The sequence below is a fragment of the Corvus hawaiiensis genome, chromosome 8 (genome assembly GCF_020740725.1).
Source record: "Corvus hawaiiensis isolate bCorHaw1 chromosome 8, bCorHaw1.pri.cur, whole genome shotgun sequence".
Lineage (NCBI taxonomy): Eukaryota > Metazoa > Chordata > Aves > Passeriformes > Corvidae > Corvus > Corvus hawaiiensis.
The window spans coordinates 2,385,299-2,393,582 of NC_063220.1; positions in this window are offsets into that span (position 1 = coordinate 2,385,299).

Genomic DNA, 8,284 nt, shown 5'->3' on the forward strand with positions numbered 1-8,284 from the left:
TGGCACTGGATGGGCTCTAAGCCCCCTTCCAACCCAAATGTGGGATTCTGTGAAGAAAAGACTCCTGTGCTTGCACTGGAAGGTGATGAATTTACCTGCAAACACATTCCCTGGCATGAGGGCACGTTGGGAAGTGCTCAGCCCATGGGGCACCAACTTAGTGGATTTGCTCCCACAGAAATTTCCTTGCTAAATTTTAATGAAAAATATTAAAAAATATAACCTTAATCCCATGAACTGCAATACCTGGGGCATCACAAGCCAGACTCAAACCTCTTCAGCAGAACTGTGAAGGGCTGCTGCCAGCATATCCAGGTTCCTTTGTGGGACATTCCATGGACTGATGCTGTACCACGGGCCAGGTGTGGTGGTTGACCCAGGGACCCACCAGAGCTGCTCCATCACTCCCTGAACTGGACAGGGGGGACAGAGAGAAGGGGACATGGTCAGCTGGTCACTTCATCACCCTGTTCCTTCCTCCTCAGGGACTGGAGTCCTTCCCTGCGCCAGCGTGGCTCCCATGGGAGCCAGTTCCCCACAATCCTCTCCAAGGTGAGTCCTGCAGTTTATTTTTCCAGATAGATTCATCATCTTTATTTTAGAGAGGTTCCCTTGCTTCTTTTTTAAGCAAGTTTTAATGACCATTCATGATTAGTGGAGCTTTCTGATCATTCCTGCCCTGCCTTTTGAAACAACCAAGGGACATTTTGGTATTCTTGGAAGTAAATTTGATTCACGTAAACAACAAACAACTGTTGTTCATCTTGATTCCTTCCATTCCTCCACAGTTGGACACTGTTTATCATCACTCTGGAGTGGAAGTAAATAATAAAATAGTTCTCATGGAATTAATCATTCAAAGAAATGACAGAAAAATACCAAAAACCCAAGAAATATTTACCTTTGTTATTATGAAGACAAGGTCCTTCTCTTTCAAGGCCTTTCTTTAAAAATGGTGGAAAAACTTGAAAGGGCCTGCCAATATCTGCTTCAGTATTAATTAGGATGAATCGATCATCATTGTATGGAGTATTGTTTGCTGGTTAAAGCAGAAACACTTTGGGAGATCACACCTTCGAATAACTAAGGATGCACTGGGGAAGATTAAGCGCTTTAAAGTAGTGCTATCCAGTTCTAATAATAAATGACCAAAAGTTTGAATTAGAGGAGAAATGAAGTCTTTGCTAATTGCTATCACAGCTGTTTTCTGTGACTCCAATGAATTTGATTATTTCAGATGTACAAACCACTGCCCAGAGAGCCTACACGTAAATATTGCATGACTGGTTGCCCACTGCACCTCTTAAAGATTTCAACTGAATTAAATCTCATTATTTCTCAAAATAATTTCTAGTAAAGGCTACTCAGCCAGCACAAAATACATTTATTTTGCATAGAATCATAGACTCGTTAAGGTTGGAAAAGACCTTTAAAATCACCGACTCAAATCATCAACACTTTAAAATAGTTCCTGAAAAAAAGACTGATTTACACTGAAAAAGGCTTTTCTGCCTTCATTCCCTAAGGCAAACATGTTTCCTCTTCCCTCCCTGCTTCTCACAAGGGAATTGGTCCTTGGAAAACATTTAAAAAGGACTTGGAAGAAGGGTTTTACTTTCAGAGAAAGTTCTTAACGTGTACTCAAATGACTTCTCTTTATTCCTGCCTCATCCGCGTCATCTCCCAGCTCTGTGTTTATGTACAGGTGTGAGAGTGAGGAAAAGGTCACAAAAACCCAGCAAACGTGGGCTTTGGGGTTGGCATTTAGCAGGGACAGCGGGATGGGAGGCACAGGAGGGACAGACACTGGGAAGGTAAACAAAGCAAGCCCAGCCATTGCTTTTCACCCAGCAGCAACATTTAACCCGGGCTTGAAAAGGAGGAGGCTCACAAATACAGTGAAGTCATGTATTCAATTTTGCTCAACTACTGGTGTGAAATTTTAATCAAAAAACTAGAGGAGCTCATTCAAAAAAGAAATTAGCAAAGAAAAAAAATTAAAAAAAAAAAAAAAAAACTTTGGTCGTCTCTCATCAGTGAAAACTGATTTAGTTATGCAAATTACTGCTATGAATATTAAACCACTGATGAAAGGTTTTTAATGAAGGGATCTTTTGTTTTGGAAATGCAAGGGTATATGCTTTAATTTCTTGCTAATTTACTGTTCTTTGATAATGTTCGCATTTTCCCCAAAGTGACTCCACTGATGGGTTTAATACTGTGAATAGAACTACAGGCCAACAATACTGGTTTTGACAAGCCTTCCCCTGTGTAACTATAGATCATGATTTGCAGCCCCTTATGCACAATTCTATTAGGGTGAATTTTGTCTACAGGGCTTTCCATGAAATGAATTCTCATTTTAATGTTAGCCTCCTGCAGTTTTTAATTTTTAATCTGTAATATGAAATTGCAAATTTTACAAACATCATTTGAAAAAGCCACTAGGACAGAACCGAATGCCAAAGTTTACATATTGCCTAATTAGACTGTTATGAGAAGCAGCTTATCAATGTCAAGCCAAAGATCATCAAAAAATCCAATTACTAATTTGAAAAACACATATATTTATAGGTTCATTTTGTTTAATTTGCATCCGATTAGCTTAATAATTGTTTAAAAATTGTATTAAGGTTAATAATTTTGGTTCAGTTAGCAACACACCTGGGCTGCCTAAGCGGGTAGACCACCAAAAATAAAAACTCCATGGCGATCTTTTCCAGCAGAAAGCACAGAGAGCTCATTACTCAAATGACAAGGCAATTTTAAATATGAAAAGTTATTAAATCCACTCACAGGCCACTCTTTTTTCAGCTGGGTTACTGGGCAGGACGGCTCAGAGTGGGCTCTCCCAAACCTTCCAGGAGGATTTTACAGCGCTGGATGTTGAGTCTTGTCTCACCAGCAAAAGTCTGCTCCGAGATCCTAGCAGGGAATTTGGACTTTTAAAAGTTGGCATCAAAGGGGAGCAGCGGTGTGCAAGGCAAAGGGGTTGTTTCTCTTTAGGGTCAGTTTTAGTGCAACCTCGGAGTGGACATTTCTAATTACAGCAAGGGACAGGTCTGTGGAATAGGTCTTGTTGTTGGACTCAATCTTAAAGGTCCTTGTGGCTGGACTCAGTCTTAAAGGCCTTTTTCAACCCAAATGGATCTAGAATTCCATGAAATAGGTGCCACATCCAACATCCCTTTGCAACGCTGGCTCCTGGAAGGGCTCGTCACTCCTGCTCCTCCCTGACATTGTGTTGGACAGCTCAGTGGAGCTTTCCAAGGGGGAGCTGCTGTGCTTATGGACAATACTGCTCCTATGGACCAGTGCAGCTGCGGACAGAGCCTGGGAAAGCCACGGACAAGCTGGGAAAGGTGGAATGGGACGGTGGTGTCCGTGTTTCTGAACGGGCCTCACTGCGGCACAGGAGCCGCCTCTGCCCTGGGACTTCCTTCATTAAAACAGGAGCGGGGCTGAGCAGGGCCATCCCTTGCCTCGGGATCAAGGCTTTCCCTTTAGTTAATGGAAAGCAGGAGGCTTCTCCAGAGGGGGAACAGGAGCACCAACCCGCGCTGAAGCGCCCTGGAGGAACGGCCGCGTCTCCGCTGACTCCGCAGGATCTTGGGAAGCAACTCTCCAGATGATCGAATTAGTGCTTCTGCTTGCCTCGCTCCCTAATTGGCACGAGGTGCACCAGCTAATGAACAACGTGCACTGCAACAAAGGAGGCACACGCTGGAAGAGGAGAAAAACGAGCTGGTGCTAATTGGTGGGCTCGACTTGGCTGGGATTAATCACACATTTTAACGGGAGGGCTACAAAGTAATGCCCACACCCCAAAAGGCACTGCAGCCCTGATTTGCATATGTATAATGAGCTAGATTTGGTAAATTGACAGGATTCAACTTCAACATAGTAAAGCTGATGGGTTTTCATGCGGTCCAGCCCCTGAAAGTCTCAGCTTTAAACTTAGTTTCAGGCTTTGACTGAAGAGCTGCTCTCAGTGGGTTCAATTAAAATGGATTTGGCCCTTCACTTGCCTCATGGATGATTTCTGATCTGCCTGACCCTCCTAGAGGGGTTTCTCATTTCCCATTATTTAAAAATAGGTCACTGAGAGTTTTATGAACACATGCAAAATATTAATTACAAAGTTCACCAGCCCAGTTTTGGTCAGCTGGTGGGATATCTTCCCTCAAAGAAAAACAAGGATTTATGGCAGCGAGCTCTTCTGCAGAGATTTACAGGATAAATGCTCGTAGGTGGTTGAGAAGAGCCTGGTCTAATCTAACTTACAGCTCTAATTAGCTGATTTTTAGAAAACTCTGTTTGACCTTCTTGAGGGCAGTGAAAGCTGCATCATTCCCTGGTATTCACAAACACTGCAATTTAAAGCAGCTCCAGAGCTGCAAAACGGAGAGCATCAGATCCAGATGGAGATGCAGCTCCCTCTGGAAGGAGCAGAGGAGAAAATCAGGAGTTCATTCCTGTGCCACAGTAGCCACTAAGATTTCCCTCTATTCTTCCATCAAGCAGCCTGGAAAACTCTCAAATTGTACAAAATCCCAATTTTCATTCCACCATGCCAGCACTTATATCTTGCCCTAGCAAATGTCCTCCTCTCACTGAAGGAAATGATATTAAGAAAATTAAAAAGCTAAATATTAAATAAAAAACCATTATACAATAATTTCATATTAACATAACTTACTTTATAATGGTATTTCTATTAAAAAGCTAAATATTAACATTAAATTCACTTTTGAAATAAACTTTTACTTAGAGAAATTGAGAAATGCAGAAATAAGCTTCTACTTTTCAGATGGCTGCAAATCTGTGCAGTCCTTTGATCTCCTACCACAAATAGCAAAAAAATGGTATTTTTCCTGGAAATCACAAGTGTTTTGCTTAGTGAAAGGGTTATGCTTTATTGTTAACAGGTTTCTCTTGTGGTAGAACATAAAAACAACTCCAATCCAACAAATTATTGCGTCTGTGCAAGTTTAAACTTGAGCTAACTTGGATTAAACTCCTCTCTCAAAGTGCTGCAGTTCAATTAGTCCAGGCCTCTCCTGGAGCTTGGACATTTGTGTTGAAGGATTTGATTCAGCATTTTTTAAACTGCTGAAGTCAAAATTGGGTTTTTTAGTTCCTAAATGAATACTGAGGAGTGAGATTTCTCTCACACAGGTCTTGTTTTAAATATCCAGCTAATTTTAGGAGGGAAAACAAGCCACGAGGAAATTTCTGGCAAGATTTTTGTATCTAAATACCCTAAGTTTTAAAATGTAGTAACTTTACTCAGATAATTCTAATAGCAGCACTGAAAGTGGTGCTAAAAACACTGATTTGTTGCCAGTGTTTCTTCCCTGATACACAGATACAGGAATATTTATCTCAAAGTGCTTTGATTTCTTCTGGCTTTGGCCAGAAGTATTTCCTGGGCAAGGTGATCCTGAATGATGCTGCTCAGAAGCAGCAGTGAGTAGATATTGAAGCACTTCTTTCATGTTTTTATGGTATCCCTGCCCTTAATTCCAAATTCTGACTGGAGGTCTCTTGTTAAAATTGATGTTTTCAGTGAAATATAGAATGCTTTACTCATTGCTTCCTCTGCCCTCTGTCCTACAGAACCTGTGGCAATCAAACATCAGTTTGGGACTACAAGGGTGTATTTTAGCCAGGCACAATCCTGCATTCTACTGGAATCTAAAAAGTCCTTCTGGACAAAAAATTAATATGGAGAATTCTCTTAAATTCATTACAATAAAAAAAAGAGAAGTTTATAATGCTGAAGATCAGAACAGGATTGGGTTTTTAGTTTTCCAATACACTGATTTTTCCCAATTTTCAGTGTTAATGTCCATTGCTACTTTATCATAAAGATGACCCAGTGAAGACAAACCATGATGACAGACAGGTCCTGACCTACCTGCCACTCACAGAACCACAAAACCATCAATACCTGCCCTGAGCACCATAAAAACTTCCCAGATGACCCCACAGCCCTGATATTTAAAATTACCTTTTTTAGTACTACAGAAAGAAAATTTACTTCATGAGATGTTCAAGTTTATTTTATCCACAAATTCCAGTTTCTGGTCGCAAGCCTGAGAATATTCACTAATTATGACTTTTGGAGTGGCAGGGAACCTCATGTGGAATTTTTTTTAAAGGGTGGGAGCTCCCACCTGTCTCCAGGAATTTTTTTTTGTGACCTCCTCTGAGTACCAGCCATAAATTATATTCTAAAGGAACAGGGAGAGGAAGCTGGAGCGGGAATCTATGGAGACAACATCCTCAAAGATCCTCAATTACCTGCTATCTTTCAATCTATGAGAATTGCCTCCACCAGAGCCCAGCCTTTGGGAAATTACAGAATTTCCCAAAATTCTGGGGGTGTTTACAGCTCAGCTCCAAGGTTAACAACTGCACTGCTCCTGTTCTCCCAAAACAGCATCACACCTCCAGGGCAGGGCAGGAGAGGGATGCCATGGAAAGAGACAAATTAAAAGGTGCAAAATCCAAACCACTTCAAGTTTTCTTTCCATATTTCATGTAATTAAGCAGCTCGTCCTGCTGTCAAGGAACTCTTTCAAGGCAAGAACTCGCAGAAGTCCAGAAGGAAATTGGATATGAAAGAGACTGTCAGGAAGAGGCAGAACTGTGGCATTGATTGCAATGCAGGGCTGAAATATTAAAATCCAGTTTTGTTGTCAGGAAGTTTTGAAGGTTCTGATACTCTCTGTGACAATCAAGTTGATTTTTCAACCTTATTTATGTCGTGGAAGCAGAAAGTCCATCTATTTTTAATAAGTGTGGAGATGAATTTAGAGTATAGAGGGAGGTTCCCACAGGGAATGGATGTGGAGCGGTGACAATTGACAGCACAGCAGTGACAATGCCATCTAAAGGATATTCAAACCAACACCCCTGGAAAAATAATGCTCCTGCTTAAATAATAAATATTCTGCAGGGATTTAAAAGCCATGAGGATGTGGCACCTGGGGACATGGCTTAGTGGTGGCCTTGGAAATGCTGGGGTTGGACTTGATGGTTTTAGAGGGCTTTTCCAACCTAAATGAGGCTGTGATCATAAATATCATCAACAGGTTGCTCTCTCTATTCAAACAAGATTTAAATTGCTTATTCTTCCTTACTACTCACTCAAAATCTCTGGAGAAATTATCTTTTAAAAAATGTGTAGATATAAAAGATACATAGATATATCTATACCCAGCAACTTGTAAATGCAAGAAGTCATGGTTAAGGGGAACCTCTGCTTCCTGACTTTTTATTTATGCCTCATTCATTCCTTCCTTTCTCTCCTTAAGAAAGATCATCCGCTCTGATCAAAAACCAAAAAGATTGATGATGCAGAAAGTCTGCAATGAACTTTTCCTACCTGGGGAAGAAATTTCCTAGAGGAAAGAGAAGATTTCTTTGGCTGACTCCTAAGGTAACAGATCTGTCTGAGCTTTCCCTCAGAATTATCTGCCTTGAGGTCGATTTGCAGGTTCAGATTTTCTGAGTGGAAATGTAGCTGCCCACATAATACATCTTTATCAAATTTGAATCAGCAGGAATTCATGTGAAATATCAGTTCTACAAAAGAGCAGAGTAAATCTCCTCTGGACATGTCCTGGATAGTGAGCAAAGCCATGGTCTGTGTGGCTGCAGCGTCCCCACAACCCAATCCAGGTTTATGTTCCTAAGATTCATCAGCCACATACCTTAAACTCCTGTTTTCCCTGGCTGGCTGTAGAACATTCCCAAAAATGACACATCCTCACTTCCTGAGAGACTTCCACACATTAACCTTTTTTACCTTAGAAATTCCCATCCTGCCTCGTCCATCTCTTCACGGAACAGATCTGGCCTTCCATAGATCTCCACAGGATCTGTGTTCCTGCCATTGCAAAAACTGGGATCTGACTTTAGAGAGCTCTCCAAATCCTACAAAAGCACCAGGATACACTCCCTAAGGAGAGACTCTGCTGCCTACCTTAGAGAAGACTGGGACCAGGGTTCCTTGAGACCAAATCCAGGGAGGCAGCCTGGGAAAGTGGGAATGAGAGCAGCAAACAATTCCTGATAGTTTTGGCTGGAAGGGGAGAAACCCCAGCTCTGGAGGAGAACTGAGGCATTTAACCTGAGCTGAGCTCCTGTTAGACTTGAACTAGAACCAAAGCCAAAAGTGACAGATCAGAGTGACTGGAGAAAAAAAAACCCAAACCACTTGTTAGCAGCAGAAAAACATTCCTGTGGATCTTTATATTTCCCAACCATGGCACTG